Below are 15,015 nucleotides of genomic sequence, written 5' to 3' on the forward strand. Positions count from 1 at the left end.
GGTTACACTAAGGAGTTTGAAATTAATTCTACATGGCATGGGGAGCTATTGACAGATTTGATCAGAACTGTACTGCAGAAATACAGATTCTCTTGAATCTGGGTGGAAGGGAATGCAAAAGCGTCGTAAGCAGTACTATCTAAAAGAACTTTCTGCAACACTGGAAACGTTCTATATTTGTACTATCTAATACTAAATGAAAGTAGCTCTAAATAGCAGTGAAAAGTAAATGACTGCAATCAAAATTACAAGATTTGACATTCATTTGCTGATTCAAAAAAATGAATGTTTACTATGTGCTAGTCACTGTTCTAGATATAGAAAATAGAGCAATAAGCAAACAGACAAAACTTACATTCTAATTCTCCCTCACAGAGCTTACATTCTAATAGGAAGAAGCAGACAATAAACAAATTACTAAAACATACGCTATGTCAGATAGTGATAAGATGATTAATATATACAGCAAGTATTGTCTCTACTTTACATTAAGTTTCAAAGATAATGATATAACAGTGCTTTTCTTTGTAGGGATCTTATTAACTTGCAGATTCTGACTGAGTGAGTAGGCCTGGGGTGGGATCTGAAATTCTGCATTTCTAACAAGCTCCCTGATAATGCCCAATACTACTGATCCTCAGACTACATTTTGAGTAGCAAAAATATATAATTTTTCTAGAGTTGTATGTTGAGTAAGTGACAAAAACAGGCACTTTAACCTTTTAATCCTAACTCCAAATTCTGAACTCTTTTCACTACAACTAACTGCCGCTCTAAATCCACTAATGAGCTTCAAAAAAGTAGCTGAACGTATGATGAAACAGCTTGAATAATGATTGTAAAGTAAAGAAGTAAAGTACCAAGTACTAACTCTTCAAAAAAACTAAACAAGGAACAATGTAACCTGCGTAGTAACTTGAGAAGGAAAATGGGATATAGAAATTTTTGTGAGAAAATAAACAGCTCAGAAAATTAATAAATCAACAAAGACTGACAAACTGAACAACCAACAGGTCAAAGAAGAAATCAAAAAGGAAATAAAAATTACCTGGAGACAAATGAAAATGGAAATACAACATACTAAAACTTATAGGATACAGCAAAAAGTTCAAAGAGGGAAGTTTATAGTGATAAATGCCCACATCAAGAAACAACAAAAAGGTAAAATAAACAACCTAACTTTACACCTCAAAGAAAAAGAACTAGAAAGAGAAGAACAAAGCCCCAAGTTAGTAAGGAAGGAAATAACAAAGATCGTACTTGAAATAAATGAAATAGAGACTAAAAAGACAATGTAAAAGATCAATGAAACTAAGAGCTGGCTCCTAACACTGCTTTAGCTAGACAGAGGAAGAAAAAGGACTCAAACAAATAAACTGAGAAATGAAAAAGGAGATTTCCAAATAATAGCACAGAAATAACAAGGGTAAGAGACTGCTATGAACAATTTTAGGCCAACAAATTTGACAACCTAGAAGAAATGGATAAATTCCTAGAAAAGTACAATCTACCAAGTCTCAATCATGAAGAAATAGGAAATCTGAACAGTAAGGAGATTGAATCAGCACTCAAAGTGACCCAAAAGGGACTTCTCTGGTGGCACAGTGGTTAAGAATCCACCTGGCAATGCAGGGCACACAGGTTCAAGCCCTGGTCCAGGAGGATCCCACATGCCACAGAGCAACTAAGTCCATGCGACACAACTACTGAGCCCAGGTGCCACAACTACTGAAGCCTGCATGCCTAGAGCCTGTGCTCCACAACAAGAGAAGCCACCACATTGAGAAGCCCACACACCACAACGAAGAGTAGCCCCCACTTGCCACAACTAGAGAAAGCCTGTGTGCAGAAACAAAGACCCATCACAGCCATAAATAAATAGATAAATAAATAAAACGGAGCAATGGGATATTAAAAAAAAAAAGTGTCGCAACAAACAAAAGTCCAGGACCAGATAATTTCACTATTTTATTCCATGAAACATTCAGAGAATTAAAACCAATCCTTATCAAACTTTTCTAAAAAATACAAGAGGAGAGAACACTTCCAAACTCATTTTACGAAGCCAGCATTACCCTGATACCAAAACCAGACAAGGACATTACACAAAAAGAAAATTACAGGCCAGTATACCTGATGAATTCAGATGTAAAAATCCTCAACAAAATATTAGCAAACCAAATTCAACAATACATGAAAGGGGTGATATGCCATGATCAAGTGGGAATTAATCTAGGGATGCAAGGATGGTTCAACATCCACAAGTCAATCAATGAGATACACTTTGTTAACAACATGAAGAATAAAAATTGTGATCATCTCAATATATGCAATATATTGGGATTGATACATATACGCTGATATGTATAAAACGGATAACTAATAAGAACCTGCTGTATAAAAAAATAAATTCAAAAAAAAAAAAGCTTCCTATGAAGGGTAATAGGTCAGGAAGCAGAACTTGTTTCTATCTCTACATCAGTCCTTATCTTCCTGAGTGACTATGTCTGAATTACTTGTATAGCCTTCAGTTTCCTCATTTACCTTACATAGACTTGGAATTTATAACCTCATAAGAGTGTATAAATCTCTCAAATTTGAGTGGCTCCCTTGGCCTAACAACTGATTCATTTTTGCCCCATTAAACAAACCAGTGTTTTGGAAAAAAATGACCAAATGCATCCAAGGCCATGATGGGTAAGTAACTGACCTGGACTCAGAAACCTCGGTTTTTGGTAATCATTCTGTAATCAACTTCCTTTACGGCCTTAGGAATTTTGCTTGGTCTCTGTGAACTTAGATTTTCTCATCTGTAACAGGAAAGTATATGAAAACCAAGACCCCTACCCACTACTCTTTTTTTTTTTCTACAACAAACTATATCATTTTATAATGTAGAACTTCCTCAGCTTAAAGTACATTATTTCTAGTGTAAAAAAATAAATGATTTTCCTTAAAAAAAAAAAAAAAAAAGCATTTGATAAGATTCACTACCCCCTTATGATAGAAACTATCAACAAAAGGGATACAGAAGGAATATACCTCAACATAATAAAGGCCATATACAACAAACCCACAGCCAACATCATACTCAGTGACTCAATGGTGAAAAGCTAAAAGCTTTTCCTCTTAAGGTCAGGAGCAAGACAAGGATGCCCACTCTCATCACTTTTACTCAACATAGTACTGGAAGTCCTAGTTGGAGCAATTAGGCAAGAAATAGAAATAAAAGACATCCAAGTCAGAAAGGAAGAAGTAAAACTGTCTCTCTTTGCAGATAACATGATGCTATATATAGAAAATCCTAAAGACTCCAACGAAAAACGATTTCCGTAAAGTTGCAGGATACAAAATCGCTATACAAAAAGCAGCTGCATTTCTATGCACTAATAATGAATGATCAGAAAAAGAAATTAAGGAAACAATCCCATTTACAACTGCATCAAAAAGAATAAAATACCTAGGAATAAATTTAACCAAGGAGGTGAAAGAGCTATACACTGAAAATTATAAGACACAGTTGAAAGAAATGGAAGAAGACCCAAAGAAATGGAAAGATAGTCTGTACTTATGGACTGGAAGAATTAACATTGTTAAAATGTCCGTATTACCTAAAGTAATCTATAGATTCAATGGAATCTCTATAAAAATACCAATGGCATTTTTCACTGAAATAGAAGAAGCAATGCTAAAACTTATATGAAAGCACAAAAGACCCAAATGCTCAAAGCAATCCTCAGAAAAAGGAACAAAGCTGGAGGTATCACACTCCCTAATTTCAAATTTGACTACAAGTCTACAGTAATCAAAACAGCATGGTATTGGCAGAAAAACAGATATAAAGATCAATGCAACAAAATTGAGAGCCGAGAAATAAACCCACACACATATGAACAATTAATTTATGACAATGGAGCAGAAAACATACCATGGAGAAAAAACAATCTCCTCCATAAATGGTGTTGGGAAACCACCACCGCACGGGAAAAGCACCTGCAAAGGAATGAAACTAGACCACCATCTTACACCATACACAAAAAGTAACTCAACATGGACTAAAGACTTGAATGTAAGACCTGAAACTATAAAACTCCTCGAGAAAACATACACAGTACACTCTTTGACATTGGACTTAGCAGTATCTTTCCTGATATGTCTCCTCAGGCAATGGAAACAAAAGCAACTACATCAAACTAAAGCTTCTGCACAGCAAAGGAAACCATCAAAAAAATGAAAAGATCACCTACTAAATAGGAGAAGCTACTTCCAAGTCATATATCCAATACGGGGTTAATATCCAAAATATGTAAAGAATCTATACAACTCAACAACAACAACAAAACAACCTGATTAAAAATGGGCAAAGAACCTGAATAGACGTTTTTCCAAAGAAGACATGTAGACAGACACAGGAAAAGATGTTAAACATCATTAGTTATTAGGGAAATGCAAATCAAAATCATATGAAACTATCACCTCACACCTGTTAAAATGGCTATTAATAAAAAGACAAGAAATAAAAAGCACTGGCGAGGATGTGGAAAAAAAGGGACTTCTGTGCACTGTTGGTGGGAATGTAAATTGGTATAGCCACTATGGAAAACAGTATGGAGGTTCTTCAAAAAAAATTAAGAATAGGGACTTCCCTGGTGGTCCAGTGGTTAAGAATCTGCCTTCCAATGCAGGAGATGTGGGTTCGATCCCTGGGCAGGGAACTAAGATGCCACATGCCTCAAGGCAACTAAGCCCATGTGCTGCAACTACTGAGCCCACATGCCACAACTAGAGAGTCCATGTGCTGCAACTACAGAGTCCACATGCCACAACTAGAGAGAAGCCCATGCGCCGCAATGAAGAGCCTCCATGCCGCAATGAAAGATCCCTGTGCTGCAACTAAGACCTGACGCAGCAAGCAAGCAAGCAAGAAAGCAAGAAAGAAAGGAAGGAAGAAAGAAAGGTCAAGGAGAAATACATAAAGATACCCCTTCAAGGGTATGGACTAATGAATATTAAAAAAAAGGATAGAACTACCATATGACCCAGTTATTCCACTTCTGTGTATTTATCTGAAGAATATGAAAACACTAATTATAAAAGAAAAAACACTAATTATAACACCCTCGATTGCAGCATTATTTACAATAGACAAGGTACGGAAACAACCTAAATGCCCGTTGACAGATGAATGGATAAATAAGATGTGGTACATACAGTTGATGCTTGAACACTGTGGGTTTGAACTTTGCAGGTCCACTTACAAGTGGATATTTTTCAACAGTAAACACTAGAGTACAACAGTCTGCGGTTGATTGAATCTGCAGTTATATGCAGACTACCCCCACGTTGTACAAGGGGTCAACTGTACATACAATGAAATACTACTCAGCCATTTAAAAAAAAGATGAAATCTTGCCATTTGCAACAACACAGATGGACCCTGAGGGTATTATGCTAAGTGAAATAAGTCAGAAAGAGAAGACAACACTGCATGATTTCACTCATATAAATAAGAAAATAAATAATAAATACCCGAACAAACAAACCAAACTAAAAAATACACACAGATACAGAGAAGAGAGTAGTGGTTACCAAGGGAAAGGAGGGTGGGAGGTGGCTGAAATGGATAAAGGGGGTCAACTGTATGGTGACAGAGGGAAACTACACTTTTGGTGATGAACATGCTGTAGTGCATACAGATGTCGAAACATAATGTACATATGAAACATATTTAAAAATGAAAAATAAACAGATTAAAGAACACTTGTTCCAAATGATTTTCTAATTTTTCAAAGTTTTTACATGTTTTGATCATTACAAATTAATAGTGACATCTAGTACCTAGAAGGGAACAAATGAGATAACAACCAAGGAGTTAAGATATACAGCCCAGATCCTTGAAAGATGTGTTACACAAAATAACAAGTCCCTACTTAAGAAGACTTCAGCAGGAAGGAAAAGATTAGTAAAGGAAACTAAAAGAACTACTGCAAGTTAAGCTGCAAAAAGTGTAGGAGGAGACTTGTGTTCATGAAGAAACTTCTGGCAGTTCCATATAAGCTTAAGGACATACACTTCAAACTGTCAGAAGCAATGTTGATAATAAATCCACTATCATTTTTGAAATATGTTTGCATATGTTAAGGAATACATGATGATGAATGGCATAGTTGTAGAGTACTACCCTCTCAGCCCTTGAAACAGGAATAAATATGCTGACTGTGAACGTTACAATATTACTATATATCTACTGAATTCTTCAAAATCCATTTTTAGGGGAAGGGTTGAAGAGAAAAGTCTGGACATGAGGAAGAAGAGAACTGCCCAGAAAAAGACTATAGTATTCCAAAAGTTTATATTGATGCCTTTTAGAGACAGACTAACAACCTGGTTAGGATTTTCTGAAGAACTCTTTACCCATTGGAGCCAAATGCTTATTAACATAGAGGGCTTCTATGGGAGACAAAGAGAGCATAGTTTTATTTCTCAAAGTATAATCTGAAATCCTCTATGACCTCATTTAATAAGAACAACAAGCAAGTACTTTATTTCTCACAGACAAAATGAGATGCAATTCCAGTTTTGTTTTACATACAACTAAGGGCTTCTTATTAGTTAGCAATCATTCCAAGTGAATTATTATGGATTATTAATATTAGCACACAAAAATAAATTAGCATATTTCTGGATTTCAAGACCTCCAATTCAGTCACCACTAACAGGTCTGGCTGTCCTGAAGAGAATCTATTTTGTCTGCACAGCAAGTACACTTAAATTCCTGCAGTTTTAAAAAGGATACTGGTAATATTTTAAGTTGGTCTTTGTTTTCATTGCTGTTATTCTTGCTCTCTAATTATGAACTACTGTAACTTTGCTGTTTTTACAATTTCCTAATTAGTAATTACTGATAACTAGATAAGTATAATTTTTTGTGGGTTATTTGGTTAATCCTTGAGTAAATTGATAGATGTTTGTATCAACATTAACCTAAGTCTTCTCAAAACTAGACTATAATACATGTATATATTATAGTTCAAATAGAAATTCTTGATACCATTATTGACAAAGCAGATGTAAATATAACCCTTCCAAAGTGCCTATAGGGACATCCCTGGTGGTCCAATGGTTGAGAATCCGCCTTCCAATGCAGGGGACATGGGTTCAATCCCTGGTCGAGGAACTAAGATCCCACACGTCGTGGGGCAACTAACCCCACATACCACAACTACTGAGCCCGTGCGCCACAACTAGTGAGCCCACGCGCTCTGGAGCCCAAGCGCCACAACTACAGAGCCCGTGCGTCGCAACGAACAGCCTGCATGCTGCAGCGAAAGATCCTGCGTGCCGCAACAAAAGATCCTGCATGCCGCAGCTAAGACCTGACATAGACATACATACATACAAACACACATACATACATACATACATACATATTTTTTAAAAAAAACAAAGTGCCTATATAGTGTGATACTTTATGGATGTTGTCTTGTTGACAAATGTATGTCATCTGAATAACTTGCAATGCAATATCAAGTTAAATGTAAGAAAACTGTTGAGTTTATAGGGCACTGTTTTGTAACATGAAAATCACATGCAGAAGCTCATTAGATAACCTCACTTTTTTGTTGCTATCACTAAGTTCTTCTTCTATGTGAAAGTGGTATTTGGTAAGGTAAGTGGGCTATAGACTCCTCTGCATTCCTAAAAGGGCAGCAGTTCCTAAAAGCGAAAGAACTACTGGTCTTGTGTAAAGTTCATGAACCCTGCACTCAGACACAGGCTCAAATCCAAAGTTTACTATTTCCTAATAGAATAACCAGAAAGTCAGTTCCCTCATCATACCACCCTCATATGGTTGTGAAGGTTAAATGAGATAAGTATGTAATATACCTGGCAAATAGTAAGTGCACCCTTACAGAAGGGAGGGCAGGCAGAAGATGGTATTTTGGGTCTTGCTTCCAGGCCCTTCATCTTTCAGAGAATGCTCCCAACGTCCTGCCCCAAACCAAAGTCACATCTCCGAGACAGAAACCAAACAAATAACGTGAAGTAGGCTAAACCAAAGACATGACTTTAATTGTAAATTACGGCAAGAAAACTAATGGATAATTAAACTAATTAAGTTTGTAGTCAGGGATCACAAACCCTAATAACGACCAAACAACATAAAAAAAGGCATATATGCATACAAGTCATAGAGATGGCCCCATATTAATGAGATCAATAAAAGCTTTTAATACAAGAAACAAATCCACAAGCCTTCATAATAACAACTGAAATAAAGTTGTTTATATGATTTTTCTTTTCATTTGACCCACTTTCTTGAGAACTGATCTCCCCAAAAAGGATTTCACCCATCTCTTACTGAAGTCTACCCAGACATCTAATTCATTTAATATTCAATAATTCACTAAGTCCTTCAATATGTACTATTTACTAAGCACCTCTTATGGCCAGAAGTAAATAAAATATTAACAAAGCCCCAGCTCTACCCTCAACGAGTTTAAAGTCTAGTGGGAAACAGAAATAAGTAAACAAGCAATTACTATACTATGTGTTCAGAGCAGTGATGAATGTGAGTGTTTATAGAATACCATGAGAACGCATATACAAGGAGTACTGACTCTTTCTCAAGGACACATGGTGAATGGTGGAAACCAGGAAATATTTCCTAGAAGACATCTAAGCTGAGAATGAAAGGATGAAGAGTTGGGCAAAGATGGGGCACAAGGAGTAGAGGAAGAAAGTCATCCAAACAGAGAAAACAGCATCTGTAAGATCAAGGAGACTAGAGGACCTAGCATAATGAATGAATAGCTGTAGTTCAATATGATCAGAGAGACAAGTGTGAGGCTAAAGAGGTGAGCAGGAACCTCCTATGACATATTAAGGAGTTTGGAATTTATCCTGAAGGTAGCAATGGAAAGCAGGGGTTTCAAACTAGAAGTGATATTATCAAGCGTGTCATGAAAAAAAGACTATTCTGGCTTAATACAAAGAATGGATAGGAAGGCAGAAAAGATGATGAGTTTCCTATTACTAATGCAATAATCCAAAAAGGTGAAAACAGTAGTTTGAGAATCATAATCAAAAGGACTGTGTAAATGGACAGGGGTGAGAGCAAAAGTAGAAAGAGAAGTTTCTAGCTTGGCAACTAAGTAGATAGATGCCCATTCACTAAGAAGAAAGAGTACTTTGAAAAGATGATGATCAGTTCCTTGGAGTTCTGGGGCTATAGTGCCATGGGACATATAAATGAAGATTTTCTATAGGTAGTTAGCCACAAACATCTAGAGTATGAGACACATCTGGACAGAGTGCTACATTTGGAAGTCATCAGCCACAGAAAGTAAATGAAGCACTGGGAGCAGATATCACCTCAGAAGAACTTAAGATCCTTTCTTGCACAAAGCATTGTTTCCTACCATGTTCCTGCCTGCTGCTGTAAACAAGCTGAGGACAGCCAGTACTGTTCCACTGACTGATACTCTTAAGTTAGGAAACAACCATCAAGATTTTTCCATGCCTTTATTATGTGCCAATATTTGTGTTAGGCATTGAACAGAAATAAAATGTGGTGCCCTTTATACATGAGGATTTTAATAAACTGTAGGTGTGCTATTTATGGTGAGGTTACATAGGTATTTAACATTCAAAAAAAAAAAAGGAAGAACAGTATGGAATGAAGTAATCAAAAATCCTCTTAGAAAAAGTGGGGCTTGAGCTAGGCCTTAAATTATAAGTAGAATGTAGAGATGTGAAGAAAGGAACTGGCATTCCAGGGAAGGGAAAATGTATAAGTAAAACACCAGGGTAAGGAATGAACATGACTTTAGAGGTAGAAAAGTAAACAAAAATAACAACAATAAAATAGTTTGCCTGGAATGACCAAAATGTACAAACTTAAAGCTGGACAAATAGAATTCAGAAGGTCTTAATCAGCCAGAAGAGTTTAGATTTGATAGAGAAGAAAGAAATACATTATCACTGATGTTTAAGAAGAATAAAAGAGTTGGGTTTAGGGAAGATAAAAGGTGGAAAAATGTAGTGATTAAGAATGCAGGCTCTGGAGGATATTGCCTGGGTTCACAACTGGCACTCCAATTTACCAGCTATGGGGCAAGTAATTTAACCTCTCTAAACTTCATTTTGCTCAGTTATCAAATAGGATAATAGTAGTACCTAACATCGTAAGTTAGGTATAGATATAAAATAATATGATCTATGGAAATGCTTAACAAAGTAAGAAAGGAATGAATGTTAGCTATTATTTTTAGTCCATTATGGGGCAGATTTTAGAAAACCTAGGGAAAGTTCATGGCATAGGTGTCCCTACCTTCTGTGGCTAGAGATCCCTGAACTTATTCAATATTGCCTGAGAAAGATCTTTACTTCACTTCTTACCACCGTGACTCCCTCATTTGATGATTTCTACCAAGAGCCCAAAGACAATAATGCCTCCAAAGTTTTCACATATTCAAAATTCCAGTTGTCTTCTCGTCGCCAGACAAAAAGAGTATAAACTCACCTTTCTCTGCTTCTCCCTGTAAACAATTCAACAGAAAATCATAAAAAGACTCTGAAAGGTTGGAAAGTGGAAGGCCAAATGGCTAGGGACCACACTTGAGGAACTTGAGGAACAACACAACACTGAGTTCCCTGGATTTTCTTTTTAATTCTCATATATCCTGAATGGACCTAGGTGAGGCTAGTGTCCTGGAACCTGCACCAAGATGGGGAAGGATGAAGAGAAGGCCTGGATGGAATCTCCTAACCCTCTGGCCAGCAACTGATTCCAAATCTCCTGATTTCCAACCCAGTGACAGAAGGCAACCCAGGTTGGTGCTTTCCTCCCCAACAGTACTGGCAGAAACTTAAGAGAGAACCCCACCAGCACTAAGAGGCCCAGAGAGCTGGCCCAGGAAAAGTCAGTATCCTAGAAGCCCAGAATTCCTACATCCCCCACCTAAATGTACCAGGAGGCCTAGAAAAGCACTTTTTGCCCCGACTGATGGCAGGAGCAAGAATCAAGTGGGAGATCCACTGGCATCAGGTGTCCAGGGAGCAGGCCCAGGAAAGCATCCTTCACCCTATGGGCCAATATCTCCCACTTTCCACTCAACAGCAGTAGGCCTAAGGAAGAGCATTCTACCTGCATGAGCAGCACCAGCAGAGATCAAGCATGAGCCTCAGCACCACTGAGCAAAGTAGACTATAATGCAAATCTATTTTGTTCAGTGAAAACTCTGAAAACTAAACAGTCTCTGAAACCACAGCCCATACAAGTAGGCCAGGACCTATATGTTACATATAAATAAGACAACTGAATGCTAAAACAGATTAAATAGGATCCAGTCTCTTACTGTAACATTCAAAATGTACAAAACACAATTAAAAATCATTCACAATATCAAGAACCAGGAACATCACAACTTGAATGAGAAAGATAATCAGATGATTCCAACGTCAAGGTGAAACAGATGATGGAATTATCTGACAAGGATTTAAAAGCAACCATCTTATACGCTTGAGCAAGCAATTAAGAATCTCTTGAAGAAAATGAAATAAGATAAAATCTCAGCAAAGAAACGTAAGTTATAAAAAAGAACAAATGGAAATTGAAAAAAAATACAGTAACAAATAAAAACCTCATTTGAGAGGCTCAATGACAGAATGGAAATGACAGAAGATAGAATAAGTGAATTTGAGGACATATCAATACAATTAATAAGTCTGAACAACAGAAAGAAAATCAATTTTTAAAAGACAGGGGCTCTTGGGCTATAACAAAAGCTCTAACAGTCATATCAACAGAATGGCATAAGCAGAGGAGAAGGGGGGTGGGGGTGGGGAGGGAGGCACTAAAAAAAACGATTCACAGAAATAATGGGAAACTTCCCAAATTTGGTGAGACATATATCTACAGGTTCAAGAAGCTAAGTGAATCCCAAATACGAAACTCAAAGATATCCACACCAAGACACAACACAATTAAATTTCAGAAAATATAGGAGAACACCAATTTGAATGATAGATTTCACATCTGAAAGCATGGAAGCCAGTAAGAAGTGTTATGCCATTTTGCAAGTGCTGAAAGAAAAAACCATAAACCATTAATTCTATGTCTGGCTCAATTATCCTTCAAGAATGAATGAGGAATAAAGACATTTTCAGGTAAAGAAAACAAATTTGTCACTAATAGACTCACCCACATAGAGGGGCTGAGAAATTCTCCAACTGAAAGAAAATAGCAGGAAAAAACCTGAAAGTTCATAAAGACCAAAAAAAACAAAAACAAAAACCACAACAGAATGGATAAAAATAGAGGAAATATAACAGACTTTCAGTCTCTTTATGAGTTTCTTAAATCATATTTGATGACTGAAGCAAACAGTCTAACACTATTTGCTGTTGTACTCAATATATGTAAACGAAATATTAAAACAATTATTATTTTTAAAGTGGGAAGGGTAAAGGGAACTAATTCTACTTCACTCTCAGAGGTGAAAGTTGATACCAGTCAACAGTTATAAATTATGTATGTATATTGTAACACCTAAAGCAACCTCTAAAGAAACAATACAGTGCAATATACTCAAAATACTATAGATAGATCAAAATGTTCCTGTAGCCCACAGTAATTCAAGAAAAGAGAAACAGAGGAACAAAGAGAAAACAAATACAATGGCAGACTTTAAGCCCAGTATATCAATAATGGTTTTAATGCAAATAGTCTAGTACACCAACTAAAATACAGACATTAACACAGTGTTTAAAAAAAATCCAACTATATGCCCACTGTGTTTGAAGAAAATCCCTTCAAACACAATGACATAAGAAGGTTGAAGTAAAAAGACAGAGAAAGAAATACTGTACACTTTTTTAAAAGCAGTAATGGCTATAATAGCAGATAAAGTAATCTCCAGAATAAAAATAATTACTCAAAACAAAGAGCATTACCACATAATGATAAAAGGATAAATCCACCAAGAAGATTTAGCAATCTTACACGTGTATGCAACCAAATCCAGTGTGATGTGACAAAGGCCATAAGAAATGGGACTGAAAACTAAAAGAGTAAAACCTAAATCTGATTAATAAATTAAACAAAATATCTGTTCCTTTTCTGTATTCTCTATTGGCTCCCCTTTCTCCTACTATAGTCTATAAAGTTTTATCCTTGGAATTTTGCTGTTCTCTATACTCAGGCTCCCCCAGAGAGCTTATCTATTCTTACAGCATAATTTAATCATGGGCTGTTGAAGTCTTTCAAATTTGTCTTTCAAATTTGTCTTTCTCATTTCCCATTTTTTCAACTGCTTCAGATGTCAAGGCAGCTGAATCTAATTTCAGGCTTTTCACCAAACTACTATCACTCAGGAGCTCAGGGTCTTACTGGGAGGAATGAGACATAACCAAATGGTACAACTGGGTGCATCAATAGAAATAATGCATAAGGTAAAGAGGCTGAACAGAGAGGATGTCTTGGAAGACAGGCTGCAAAAGAATAGCACAAAGAGTGACCTACCTCCACCTAGTTCCCCACTTTTAGAGATTTACCCCAGGCACAGTAGGCTGAGAATACTGGGCTGCGGCCCCACCCGACCTTACTCGTAGGATGGAGGTTCCACTCCAGAAGAGGCAATCCAAGAAGACCAGAGAATACCATCCACACCCAACACCATTCTTATAAAGAAGGGATGTGTTACTCCAATATAAGTGCGTCACTGTTCCAACTCCCAGAGCAATGTCACAAAGCTTTTTCCCAGGAGAGGCAAGCCATAAGAACAGAGAGCTCCACACATCTCCATAAGCAGACTGACTTCATTTGGAATAGAACACGGAGAAGTTCAGGCCTAAGAACACCAGCAAAAACAATGCTGATCACAGTAAAGCAATTAAGAGGAAGCTGCTAGCTACATGATAGGAAAAAGCCACACAGTAGACAAGCTAGAAGTTTAAAAAAAGGCTCAAAGACTGACCTAAAAGACTACCTCTAACAAAGGGCCTTACAGTAACTGAATCAGACCACCGAGCAATTTATGCCTCAAGGCATTGTTGAAAACAATACAGCAATCAGCTTAGCTGAGGCTAACAGCTGATACCAATATTGCAAGACAAACAAGAAGATTAACAAGGAGATGAAAGAGACAGTAAAAGAGAACTCAGTTAAAGCCACAGTCATAGGAGGAGGGAATGGATGGAGACCACAGTCAGGGAGGCTGTACATATACCAAAGACTCTGCTTTTGGGACTTCCCTGGTGGCGCAGTGGTTAAGACTCCATGCTCCCAATGCAGGGGGCCTGGGGTCAATCCCTGGTCAGGGAGCTAGATTTCAACTAGATTTCATGCATGCCACAACTAAGAAGCCCGTCTGCCGCAACTGACAGGGTGCAACCAAATAAATAAATAATATTTTTTTAATAAAATAAAATAATCAAATGCAAATCCAATAAAAAAAAGACTCTGCTTTCCAGTGAGGAAATTCAGAAGGTACATACTGCAGGGGAAACAGACTTCACTTCCAAACTAGTCACTAAATAACCAGACAAGCAAAACAATAACAAATATTCTCAGCCCAGAGAGGGAATCAGTAACCATAGCTGCAACAATATATTATCTAAAATGTCCAGTTTATAACAAAAAGTTGTGACACACGCGAAGAAAAAGAAAAGTGGCCCATTCACAGGAAAAAAACAAGCAATAGAAACTGCCTTTAAGGAGACCCACATTTTGGTTTTAGCCAGCAAAGACTTCAAAGCAGTTATTATAAATATGTTCAAAGAAGAAAAGGAAACCATGCTTTAAAAATTAAAAGCTTCAATGAAATCCCTATTAAACTACCAATGTCATTTTTCACAGAACTAGAACAAAAAAATTGCACAATTTGTATGGAAACACAAAAGACCCTGAATAGCCAAAGCAATCTTGAGAAAGAAAAATGGAGCTGCAGGAATCAGGCTCCCTGACTTCAGACTATACTACAAAGCTACAGTAATCAAGATAGTATGGTACTG

General features: G+C 37.0%; 1 protein-coding gene across 1 annotated transcript in view; it reads right to left on the reverse strand.

The window, feature by feature from the left end:
* The window catches only part of ALMS1 (ALMS1 centrosome and basal body associated protein), a 217,548-nt gene that overhangs the window by 155,364 nt on the left and 47,169 nt on the right, over positions 1-15,015 (reverse strand). The window lies entirely within an intron of this gene.

The sequence above is a fragment of the Neophocaena asiaeorientalis genome, unplaced genomic scaffold, assembly GCF_003031525.2.
Source record: "Neophocaena asiaeorientalis asiaeorientalis breed wild unplaced genomic scaffold, Neophocaena_asiaeorientalis_V1.1 scaffold337, whole genome shotgun sequence".
Classification (NCBI taxonomy): Eukaryota; Metazoa; Chordata; class Mammalia; order Artiodactyla; family Phocoenidae; genus Neophocaena; species Neophocaena asiaeorientalis.